This window comes from Zalophus californianus, chromosome X, assembly GCF_009762305.2.
Source record: "Zalophus californianus isolate mZalCal1 chromosome X, mZalCal1.pri.v2, whole genome shotgun sequence".
Lineage (NCBI taxonomy): Eukaryota > Metazoa > Chordata > Mammalia > Carnivora > Otariidae > Zalophus > Zalophus californianus.
In genome coordinates, this window is record NC_045612.1 from 110,127,758 (window position 1) to 110,141,280 (window position 13,523).

The following is a 13,523-nucleotide window of genomic DNA, read 5'->3' on the forward strand; positions in this document are numbered from 1 at the left end:
TTGATCTTCAGGTTTTTATGTTAACTCCTCCTTTTAGTTACATTCCTATCTCTCTGGTTATTTTGTGTCTCATTTGCCAGCTCATCTTGACTTTCCAGTAAATGTTGAAGTTTTTCAAGATTCAGTCTTAGCCCTTCTGTTTTCATTCTGTATACTTAATGTATATTAGTTCTCAGCACTGGATGATTATTAAAATTATATAGAGGGCTTTTTTTAGTGTTACTGAGATATAACTGACATACAGCATTGTGTGAGTTTAAGGTCTACAATGTGATGATTTGATGCATGCACACATTGTGAAATGACCACAATAAATTTACTAACATCCATCATCTCACATTGTTACAAACTATTTTTTCCCTTATGATCTAATGCCTAAGATTTATTGGGAGCAACTTTAAAAATAAAAAGTATTGTTAGCTATAGTCTTCATATTGTACATTACACCCCCAAAACTTACTTATCTAGTAGCTGGAAGTTTGTACCTCTTGACTCCCTTTACACACTCTGCCCCTACTTTTGACTCCCTTTACACACTCCACCCCTACCTTGCCCCTATCACCTCCAGCAACCACAAATCTGACCTCTGTTTCAACGATTTCAGTTTCCTTAGATTGCACATATGAGATCATATAGTATTTGTCTTGGTCTGACTTATTTCACTTAAGGTCCATCCATGTTGTCACAACTGGCAGGATTTACTTCTTTTTTATGGCTGAACTCTGTGTGTGTGTGTGTGTGTGTGTGTGTGTGTGTGTGTGTGTGTGAGAGAGAGAGAGAGATACCATACATGTGCCATATACACCACATGTTTTTATCCATTTGCCTGCTGATGGATACTTAGGTTGTTTATGTTTTGGCTTTGTAAATAATGCTGCAATGAACGTGGGGGTGAAAATAATTCTCCAGGGTAGTGATTTCATTTCCCTTGTATATATACCCCGTAATGGAATTGCTGGATCATGAAGTAGTGTTATTTTTAACTTTTTTGAGGATCCTCCATACTGTTTTCCATTTGGTTGTACCAATTTACATTCCCACCAACAGTGCACAAGTGTTCCCTGTTCTCCACATGCTCACCAGTAATTGTTTTCTCTTGTCTTTTTGATGATAGCTATTCTCACAGGTGTGAGGCGATATCTCACTGTGGTTGTGATTTTTATTTCCCTAATAATTAGTGATGTTGAGTACCACTTCATGTACCTGTTGGCCATTTGAATATTTTCTTTGGAAAAATGTCTCCTAAGCTTCTTTCCCACTTCTTAAATTTGGGGTTATTTGGGGGTTTTTGGCTGTTGAGTCGTTATAAGTTCACTATATAATTTGGATATTAACCCTTGCAGATGGGTGGTTTGCAAATGTTTTTCTCCTATTCCATAGGTTATCTTTTCACTTTGTTGTTGATTTCCTTCTGCAGCGCAGAAGTTTTTAGTTAGGTGTGGTCCCACTTATTTTGATTTAGCTGCTTGTGGTTTAGGTGTCATATCCAAAAATTATTGCCAAGACCCATGTCAAGAGGCTAGTCCCCTCTATTTTCTTCTAGGATTTTTATGGTTTCAGGTTTTACATTTAAGTCTTTAATCCATTTGGAGGTAATATTTGTGAGTGGTGTAAGGTGGGAGTCTAGTTGTATTCCTTTACATGTGAAAATCCAACTTTCCCAGTACTGTTTATTGAGACTTATTTTTATCCATTGACTGTTCTCAGTTTCCTTGTTGAATATTACCTGATTGTATATGCATGGGTTTATTTCTCAGCTCTCAATTCTGTTCGATTGTTCTGTGTCAGTTTTTAGGCCAGTACCATACTGTTTTGATTTATAATAGCTTTGTAATATAGTTTGAAATCAGGAAGTGTGATACCTCCAACTTTGTCCTTGTTTTTTTTGTATTTCTTTATAATTTTTAAAAATTTTATTATGTTATATTAATCACCATACATTGCATCAGTTTTTGATGTAGTGCTCCATGATTCATTGTTTGCGTATAACACCCAGTGCTCCATTCAATATGTGCCCTCTTTAATACCCATCACTGGGCTAACCCATCCCCCCACCCCCCCTCCCCTTTAGAACCCTCAGTTTGTTTCTCAGAGTCCATAGTCTCTCATGGTTCATCTCCCACTCCAATTACCCCCCTTCATTTTTCCCTTCCTGCTATCTTCTTCTTTTTTTTTTTTTTTAACATATAATGTATTATTTGTTTCAGAGGTACAGGTCTGTGATTCATCAGTCTTAGACAATTCACAGTGCTCACCATAGCACATACCCTCCCCAATGTCCATCACCCAGCCACCCCATCCCTCCCACCCCCCATGTCCTTGTTTTTTAGGATGGCTTTGGCTGTTTATAGTCTTTTGAGGCTCTACTTGAGGACTGTTTTTCCTATTCCTTTAAAAAAATGTCATTGGGATCCTGATAGGGATTGCATTGAGTCTCTAGATGGCTTTGGGTAGTATGGATGTTTTGATGATATTCTCCTAATCTGTGGATATGGGATATCTTTACATTTATTTGTGTCATCTTCACTTTCTTTGATCAGTGTCTTTGAGTTTTTAGTGTCGATTTTTGACCTCCTTGGTTGAATTTATTCTTAAGTATTATTTCTGATTCTGTTGTAAATTGGGTTGTTTTCTGTATTTCTTTTTCAGATAATTCATTGTAATGTAGAGAAATTGATTTTTTTTATATTTTTAAGATTTTTTTTTTTTTTAGGTTATCTCTACACCCAACATGGGGCTCAAACTCACAACCCCCAGATTGAGAGTCACATGCTCCACCTACTGAGCCAGCCAGGCGCCCTGAGAAATTTTTTATTTCTGTATGTTGATTTTGTATCCTGCAGCTTTACTGAGTTTGCTGATTAGATTTAACAGTTTTTAAGTGGAGTCTTAAAGTTTTTCTATATATAAAATCAGGTCCTCTGCAAATAGAGACTGTTTTACTTCTTTCCAGTTCCTTTTGTTTCTTTTTCTTGCCTGATTATCATGGCTAGGATTTTTTGTACTCTTTTGAATGGGATTGGTAAAAGTGGACACCCTTGAATTTTTCCTGATCTTACAGGAAAAACTTTCAACCTTCCATCTTGGTGATGTTAGCTGTGGCTTATCGTGTATGACCTTTATTATGTTGAGGTACATTTCTTCTATACCTAATTTGTTGAGAGTTTTTATCCTGAAAGGCTATGGACTTTAGTTAAATGCTTTTTCTGCATCTATTGAGATGACCATATGATGTCTTACAGAATTTGATTTGCTAGTATTGAAAATTTTGTGTTTATGTTCATCAGGGATATTGGCCTACAATTTTCTTCTAGTGTCATCACTTGGCTTTTTGGTATCAGGGAAAGGTAGGCCTCATAAAACAAGTTTGGGAGTGTTTCCTCCTCTCAGGTTTTTTGGAATACCTTGAGAAGGATTGGTGGTTTTTTGTTTGTTTGTATGTTTGTTTTTTAATGTTTGATAAAATTCACCAATTAAGCTGTCTGGTGCTAGGCTTTTCTTTGCTGAGAGGTTTTTGATTACTCAGTCTCCTTACTCTTTACGGGTGAGTTCATATTTTTTTTTATTTCTTCATGACTGAGTCTGGACATAGAGGCATACCTTGGAGATAATGTGGGTTTGGTTCTGGATACTTCAATAACGTGAAAATCACAATAAAGCAAGTCAAATGAATTTTTGGTTTCCCAGTGCATATAGAAGTTAGGTTTATACTACACTGTTGTCTCTTAAGTGTGCAACAGCATTATGTTGAAAAAAAACGACATGCATACCTTAATATAAAGACTTTATTCCTGGAATGCCTGGGTGGTTCAGTCAGTTAAGCGTCTGCCTTCAGCTCAGGTCATGATCCCAGGGTCCTGGGATGGAGCCCCATGTCGGGCTCTGCACTCAGCAGGGAGTCTGCTTGTTCCTCTCCCCTCCACCCCCTGCTTGTGGTCTCTTTCTCTCTCTCTCAAATAAATAAAATCTTTAAAAAAATAAAGACTTTACTGCTAAAAATGCTATCATTATCTTAGTTTGCAGTGAGTCATTATCACTGATCACAGATTGCTGGGAGAATTATCGAAATATGTCACAGAGACACAAAATGAGCGAATGCTGTTGGAAAAATAGTGCCAATAGAGTTGTTTGATGCAGAATTGCCACAAACTTTTAATATATTAAAAACAAATTGTCTGCAAAGCACAATAGGACAAGATATGCCTGTACATTTCTTGTAGGTTTTCCAGTTTATTGGCATGTTGCTGTTCATAGTTGTCTCTTAGGATCAATGGTAATGTCTCCTCTTTACTTTTTTTATTTTATTATGTTATGTTAATCACCATGCATTACATCATTAGTTTTTGATGTAGTGTTCCATGATTCATTGTTGCATATAACACCCAGTGCTCCATTCAGTACGTGCCCTCCTTAATACCCATCACCGGCTAACCCATCCCCCCACCTCCCTCCCCTCTAGAACCCTCAGTTTGTTTCTCAGAGTCCATCGTCTCTCATGGTTCATCTCCCCCTCCAGTTCCCCCCCCCGTTCATTTTTCCCCTCCTGCTATCTTCTTTTTTTTTTTAACATATAATGTATTATTTGTTTCAGAGGTACAGATCTGTGATTCAACAGTCTTGTACAATTCACAGTGCTCACCATAGCACATACCCTCCCCAATGTCTATCACCCAGCCACCCCATCCCTCCCACGCCCCACCACTCCAGCAACCCTCAGTTTGTTCCTGAGATTAAGAATTCCACTGATATGAGGAATTCTTAATTTCCTCTTTAATTTATAATTTCACTGGTTTTGGTCCTCTCTATTTTTCATGGTTTGCGTAAAGTTTTGTCAATTTTATTAATCTTTTTGAGGAACCAACTCTTAGTTTTGTTCATTTTTTCTGTTTTTCCGTCCTCTATCTCATTTTTTATGCTCTAATCTTTGCTCAGGTAGAGGTGTTGAAATGTAGTAGTCCCACCCCAACCAATCTCTGGGCCCAGACAGCAGCTTCTGTAAAACCACCGCCTCAGGTGATTCCAATGTACGGCTGGGGTTAAGCGCTGATTTAGGTGATCCTGTCCCATCTATGGCTTTTTGGCAACTATCTGTAGGAAGATACCATGCAAACATCTCTCCAGTTAAGACCACTTCTCTGTGCTTCCTCTTACGTGTTTAACTGTCTCCTTGATTTCCCTTCTAGAATGTCTCAAAGAAATCTAATAACCTATCTCATTCTCTTCATGTGTTTTCTGTTACAGGTAGAGTTAACAAACTTGTCATGCATGTCCTAGCCAAAAACAAAGGAATCGTTGTTATTTGTCTCCTTTTCTTTCTATATCTATTCCACCACTGTCTTGTCAGTTGCACCTCTTAAGTCCCCTGAATCCATTACATCTTCCTATCTTCATAACCTATATCCTAGTCTACAGCAAGCATCATCTGGCCTCAGTCAGACTACTGCAACAGCTCCTGGCTAGCATTTTCATTTCCAGTCTTACTCCTCCTAATTCTCTGCACGGTAGCAACTAAGCAGCTTCTTTAAAATGCACATATCGTTCCTCTGCTCAACTCAGTAGATATAAAACCTTTCCATAAATGTACGCTGCTATAGGTATAAAGCAAAATCACTGTAACATGGTCGTATCAGTTTAGGATTCTTTAGTTGCAAGCAATAGAACTTTACTTGGGATAACTTAAGCAAATGGAAATTTATTAAATGAATATTGGAGGTTCTCAGAATGGCTGGAAAGATGAGATAACTTGAAAACAGGAAGGAAGGAAAGCCATTCTGTGTTGGGGGTGAGGAGGGAGTGAGAGGCTAAGAAATTGAAATAGATATTTTTTCATATTCGGAGCAGTGTGCTCTGGGTATGGCTTCCTGATTAGTTCAGTGATGATTGTATTGTACAATCCAGGGCACTTTTGAAAATGAAAGGGAATGCTAATTATAATTATGCCAGGAACAGGGGCATAACCAGGATTGTCTGAGGCAAATGGGAATCTCCAGTTAACCTAACAAATGATTACAACCCTGGCTGACATCTTGACCCATCCTCATGAAGGACTGTGTGTCAGAACCATGTAGCTAAGCTGTTTCTGAATACCTTAACCGTAGAAACCATGAGATATTAAGTGTTGATTTTTAACTCACCAGGTTTTGAAGTAATTTTTTATGTAGCAGTAGAGACCTAGTTAATTTTTTGTCATGTAATAGATGAAAACATTTCTTCCCCACTAGGGTGATGGCAGTTTCTAAGTTAGGTAGAAACTGTGTTCCTTTTGCCATTTTATGACCAGAATTTTTGTGAATGAACTCATGAACGACTGAATCCCTGTAATTTTGTTGTGTCTAACTGCACTATGCTGGAATTACTAACTGGTTCTCTTAGACTGACTGACAGCCTTTCTGAAAGTCATGAGCCTGTGGGCATTTGGAAAACAGAATTTGTTAATTATGAAAAGAAAAACCCCAGCTTTTCACCTGCCTAATTATCTAGTTAGATCCAGACTTTATTTTACAGAGCCATATTATTTTTCATGACTGAATAGCCGAATCAATCATATAAAAGCTGTCATTTTTAAACTTTGAAGGTTTTGGAAAGGAAAACACTGTCACGAACAGGAAGTATGCTATGAATAATGCAATTTGAAATAATCACAGGCCAAGAACTGGGCCTAGTTAAACTAGACAGTAACCTTCCACTTGAAAAGTTGTTTTCTATGAATGACTTTGCAGCTTTGGATCCTTGATCTTCATGCGAAATTAACTGTCATCAAAATTTCATGGTCTATAAACTGAGCCACTTCAGCTTTGTGTCCCCCATATGACACATTGAAGTGTGACCAGAGAAGAGAGAGTAAACCATGGCAGAAATGAGAAAATGGTAGTGAGATAACTAGGATATAAATGACAAACCATGCGCATATAGATAGAAATAAGGCATTTGCAAATCGGCATTCTATTGTGAAGACTTCTTCCCTACTGTGGGAGAAGTGGTGAGTGGAAGGAAGGAGAAAAATGCAAGACTTGATGAGGTTACTTATTCAAGACAGGTAAGCCTATTAATGAATAGAACCAGTGTATTGGTTAGATACTGACTATATTGCTCAGGAAAATGTAGCAAAGTAATTTTATCATAACGAAGGAGGGAAAGCTCTGAATTAGACAAGACCACTGAATACATTAAGGAGATTTGTCTGGTTTACTTCCGTTTGTCCCTTATAGCTGAGCAAACCAAATTTCAAAATGCGGTGAACCCTTGGATGGCATGTTGTAATTCAGTGAAACATTATTAAAAGAATTGGTTTTCTATACCACCATATCTTATGGATTTGTCGTCTTCTATGATGCTAACTTTGAGTATTCCCTAAAGTAAACCTGACCACCCGTACCTTGCAGGAAAATTCAGCATTCCGTCCCTTCTAGGACCTTTCCAGACTTTGACTTAGACTGCTAGTGTTAAATGGCATTTGTTTATGAACAGGCATTACGTACAAGCCACTGTCCTACTGGAAAAAAAAAACAAAAACAAATTAGCTTGTTTCTCTGTTGAAAAATAAAAAGACATTGAGCACCACAGTAAACTCACAAATTCCAAAACTCATAGTCACTTTGTGTTCTTCATGCTGATCAGGCTGAGAGCTGCAAACTTAAACTACCATGTATTAAATGACAAAACTTATGGATCGTAAAACAAATTGCCACTTTAAAATCATTGCGTTTCAGAAAAAAAAACACATTTAAATGTCGTAGAGTCCACAAATGAAACTATAACAACCTAGAATGTTGCTATATTTTCTTTTAGTTAAAAAAGGCAACTATGAGTAGTTTCTTTTTTTCTAGGACAAAAATTTAAACTTGAGTTTTTTTAAAGACTTTATTTGAGAGAGAGAAGAAGCAAGTGAGCATGAGCAGTGGGGAGGGGTAGAGGGAGAGGGAGAAGCAGATTCCCCGCTGAGCAGGGAGCCCCACCTGACCCTGGGCTCTATCCCTGGACCCAAGAACCACAACGCCAAGTGGAAGGCAGATACTTAACCCACAGAGCCACCCAGGCGCCCCTCTAGGAAAAAATTTAAACAGTATTTCTCAAAGGGGCTGCCAACTATTTAATTTACTTGAGTATTCAGTATAATAAAAGTATAATAAATTCTTGTATAATAAATGTTAGTCATTCTTTCCACGAGTGCCCAACAATTTGATAGAAGTCGTAGAAATGTGTCTGCATGAATTTCACGCCTTGGCTTCTTACCTTATTAAATGTTGAAACTAATTAGTGGTGGTCTCAGAGACAAAAGTGATGTTTTCCTTAAATACCTCTGCATCCAGGCATGCTTTATTAGGGTTCCCTAAGACCATATTTTGCCTTATTATGTCTTAACAGTGTTTGTACTTTGGATGACTTAAACTCTGAGTTTAAACATCATGTATTTATTTTTTATCCAATTGCTTGAGCCAACTGCTTTGGTCTGTCTTGTAATTTTTTTTTTAATGGGGTGGTATTGAATTGTGATTAAGAGTACAGGTTCTGGAGTTGGACTGCCTAGGTTTGAATCCTTGTTCTACCATTTACTGGCTCTGTGACTTTGAGCCAGTTACTCTCTTTCCCTCAGTTCATCGTCAAATTGGCACCAGAGCGCTGCTGTAAGGGTTAAATGTGTTAATACATTAACATACTTAAGAGTATCTGGTATATAGTTCAGTGCTTACCAAAGTTAACACATATTTATTAGTTCATATTATTATCACTGAAATTCCCCCTTTCAATTACAACTACCAAGAAGGAGAAAAATACATGTTGCTGAATTTCACTTTGCCTACCTCTTCATGTGTCTTTTCTTGAGGAGAGACCCTGTTGTATGCATTACATTTTAAAATTCACATAAAAGCTAATGAATGAAGGTAAGATGATTATATTGGAAAAACAGATTTGTGGAAACCATGTTTTTTTTTTATTTGGGAAGTTTTTTTTTTTTATTGTTTTTTCTCCTTGGTATTATACCAACTAAAATTATTTTGCTACTTTAGGGGAGTATTAAATATTAACATCGCCTAAAAGGAGACAACCCAAAGCGTGAGGTCACTCAAAACAAAGTTGTTTTCACTGGAGATAGAAGTGGATCTCCTGGATTGCTCTCTGCTTGTGTTCAGTTGGTGCTTTCATGAATGTCCAAATACCACCACTTCGAAGGCTTGGGTTGCAGTGGCCTTTTTCCTCTTTTTTTTTTTTTTTTTTAGAATTCTGTGAATAGGGCTAACTCAGCGCTATGGGCTTTTTTTCCCCCTCCCCCTTCCCCTTCAGAATCCTAGAAAGTAAAAACGAGTAAACAAATGTTACTGTCAGTGACCTTGAGAAAGTGGTTAAATGTAAATTGCTCAGTTTTTCTCCGGTTCCAAGTGGGAACGAATACAGGATGCAGGGCAGTTTTTCTGTTTCAGTCTCCCGAGGGTGTCTTTTGAGGGTGGGAAATTAAAGTAGCCTTTTGTTAAATCTGTAAAGGATCCTGGTGTGGAAACCTAGGGCCGTGATTGACTTTTTAATATTTCTTTCACCCCACAGGGCTAATATTCTCACAACATTTTAGTTCAGTGTCAGCTCTCTTTGTCTCTTGTGACAGTATCTCAACTTTTACAGCTGTGACTACATTATTAAATGAGAATGCCAAGCAAAGAGAGGCACACACCAGTCAACCAACACTGAACTCAGATATCAAAGTTATAGCAAGGAAATGAAATAAAGTCTTTGACTATTTCCTGACATTCTGCCTTTGGACTTGTGGTTGTTTTATTATTGGATTAAATCAGATTCAATCCCTGAAACATCATAGAGATTAAAATATTTTCGTAAGTAGGAATAATTGATTAAAATACTTTGAGAAATGTAATGATTTTGGTGAAATAGTCATTTTCCTAATTGAAAATCTAAATGTAGATGTGGCAGTTAATTATTTTTCCCCCATACTCCCCTCATTACCCCATTGGCAGCCATTGTAATGCCTTTTTATTGTAAAGTATGTATTGCTGCTTTGCATATGTCTGTTTTACTTCAAAGGTTATGTCAAAAAGTCTAATTCACTTTTTTCCCCCCTAAGCACTGTATATTTAGGAACTTTCACATCGTTAAAATCTACCCTTTCAAAAACATTCTAGTCCTAAAGTGACATCTATGTGATATATTAATTGTAGACTTCCAAGAAACCACTTCTGCCTGAAAATATATTTGTCATTGATCCCCAATTATTGCCTATATTTCAAAATGTATATTAAAGATGAATAAATTGATTTACGGGAACATCTATAACTTGGCCAAAGTGTCACTCTGCATTTCTAGAAGGTTTTGGGTTTTGGACTAGCATCCTACCTAATACAATTGGTTTTGCTAGGCCTTTGGAGGTTATTATTAAATGGCACATCAAGGGTAGGGTTGATTATACTCCTGTGTTCAAGACACACCATTGGTCAATGAAATGTCCCTTTCATGTTTACTTGGTCTTCTTTTCCTTCCTTCCTCACCCCCAGTCCCTACTTATAATCTTTTCCCTGGGGCATAGGCAACTTTGATCAGTTAAGGTCTACCCTTCATTTGTATGTGTGCTTGAAAATGTACATTGTTTGGCATGTGTGAATTTTTAATAAAAAATATTGGTAATGTGCTGTCAACCTCACTGTTTTCCCGCACCATAATTTTCTAAAACTCTATTCATGTTACTGTGTGTAACTCTAGTGCTTCAGACTGCTATATAGGAATCATTGCAAGTATTCCTCACGTTTTAATCATTCCCCTGGTGATGAAACACAGACGATCTTCAAGTCCTGGCTACCTCAAACCATGTTGTCATAAACATCCTTGTACATGTTCTCTTAGAGTTGGTAAGAAGATTTCTCGGGGATACACAGCCAGGGCTGAGAGTTCTGAGTCAAATGGTATAGGCATACTTAATTTGTCTAACACTGCCAGACTGTTTTCTAAAATATCTTTGCCTGTCTACATTACCACATGACCCGTCACAGTTGGAACTATCCAGCTGTGGAATGTTATTTTCCAAAGATGGCTGCAGTAGTATCACCCAGCCTACATGCTTCTCTAGAAACTTTTAACCCTAACCCTATCACCATTAAGAATTCAAGTCTCATTCTCCTCCCCTTGAACGTGGGCAGGCTTTTGTGAGTGTTTTGGCCACAAGAACCAGGCAAAAGTAACACTAAATGACTTTGGAGGTCAGATTATAAAAAGTGATTCAGCTTCTACTTTGCTTGCTAACAGAGTTGCCTTGCAGCCCTGAGCTGCCATGTGTGAGATCTGACTTCTCTGAGACTACCATGCTGTGAGGAATCCCCAGCTAGCCCATGTGATAGACCACAAGGAGAAGCCAGCATGAGGAGGAAGACATGTGTGGTCATCTCCCAGTTTCTCTGGCTACAGACACCTTCTGACCTTGGGCCAGAGCCTCCTAGCCAACCCCTTCCTAAATTCCTGTCCCACAGAAACCATGAAAAATAATAAAGTGTTTGTTGCTGTTTTATGCAACTAAGTTTTGTGGTGATGTGTTACACGGCAATAGTAACCAGGAATGCCAGTTTTCTGGTTTTTGCTAATATGTAAATAAAGTGTACATTTCTCTAATTACTGGTGAACACAAGCATCTTTTAATATGCTTGACTTATTTGTTTCTTCTTGAATTAAGTGCCTTTAATTTCCTTTGCCCACTTTTCTGTTGTGTCCTTGATAGGAATTCCTTTTATATTCCAGATAGAAGGCCGTGTCAGTTTTACACCTTACATATTACTTCTCGTGTTCTTTCATCTCTGTTAACTTTATCATTGAGCAGAATTCTTCATTTTGACAACACAAGTATTTTACCTTCTCTATTGTGCTTTTTGGATTTTGCTTTAATCTCTGCCCATCCCAAGGTTATGAGTTTATTTTCCTACATTATGTTTCATTTATAGTTTACTTTTCATATTTAGGTGTTTGATCCTCTTAGAGTCAAATTTTATAAGGTGTTATGTAGGAATTCAGTTTAATTTTCTTCAAAAAGAGTTTCCCAGCACTGTATACTAGCCAGTTTATCCTTTGTTCTTTGATTTGTGTATGGCACCATCTTTATTATATATTAGGGACATGGGTCTGCTATGATTCTGTCTTCTGCTTCACAGCTCTTTTTGTTTGTTTTTTCACCAAAACCATTTTGTCTTTTTTATTATGACTTTTAGTATGCCTTAATATCTGGTAGAGCAATTCCTCACTGTTTGGTCATCTTTTTTCTAAGTTGACTTAACTATTGATAGACCTTTAGATTTCTTTGCCCATTTAAGAAGAGGTTTATCACATTTATCAACATAAATTCAGTTGGAATTTTTATTGGAATTGATTTAAATATAGAGGAATTTGGGGGGGAAATTGGCATCTGTATAATAATCATCCTTTCAAGAGCATGGACTTTTCATGTTTTTTTTCATTGAGTGTTAAAGATTTCCTCTATAGCAGTCCTGGGCATTTTTGAACTAATTCTTAGAAAATTTATAGAATTTTGTTCTTGTTAATGTTATTTTATGTTTGATTATATTTGTAGCTAATACAAGAAAATTCTGTTGATGATATATTCAGTTACCTTGCTGAACTCTCTTAGTAGTTGAGTTTGTGATTTGTTTAGACTTTTTTTTAATGAGGTTGATCACATCATCAGCAAATGGCAGTTTTAATTATGCCCTTTATGAGAAGGTGGGCCAAATTTCACATTTTTAAACTTGATGTATTTAAAGTACATTTCAAGAAGAATGTTCATTGTTATAGGGCTTAATGATATTCAGACAGGAGTTTTATTGAATCAAAACTATGACATGAAGAAGGAAATATTTCCCACCTATTTTTTAGGAACACAAGACAAAGGTCACTATTGGCAGGTTTCCTTCAGTGGTGGACCATGGAAATTTAAAATAGCCTTTGGAAATTTCACAAGATTTAATTTAATTTCAGCAGATGTTAACTGAACACTATAATGTAGGAATCAAAATACTAAAAGATAAAATTCCCTGCTCAAGGTTCTGTCTAGAGTAAAGGGAGGGGTTAAAGAAATAATAAAATGAACGCTTACCTAACATTGTGAAAAATATGATAGGGTGTTACCTGATCAGGGAAGGGAGTGTGCTGAACTTTCTGGCTATGTGAGGAGGGTTTTGAAGGCATATTTATAAGATGTTCAGGTGTTAGTAATCTTCATTCTTTATCACATTTTCCTTTGGTTTGACCATGAAGGTGATAGGGAATCAGGTAATAAATCTTCCTAATTAGTTTTTTGTTAATTTTCAAGATGACATTTATTAAAATTCTAAACAGCCCTTTCATGACTACAAACATACTATTGATTAATAACCTCTCATTAGGGACAGAGAAAACTTGGCTAAAGTTCATGTGAAGTTTCAAAGATTCTGCCAAAGAGTTCAGATAGTGAAATGCTGCTGGTTCTTAACTTCCGGATTGGAGCAGACATGGAAGTAAGAAACCAAAAATAGCCAAGCAAATGGTTGTGATTAAGTCAAGTG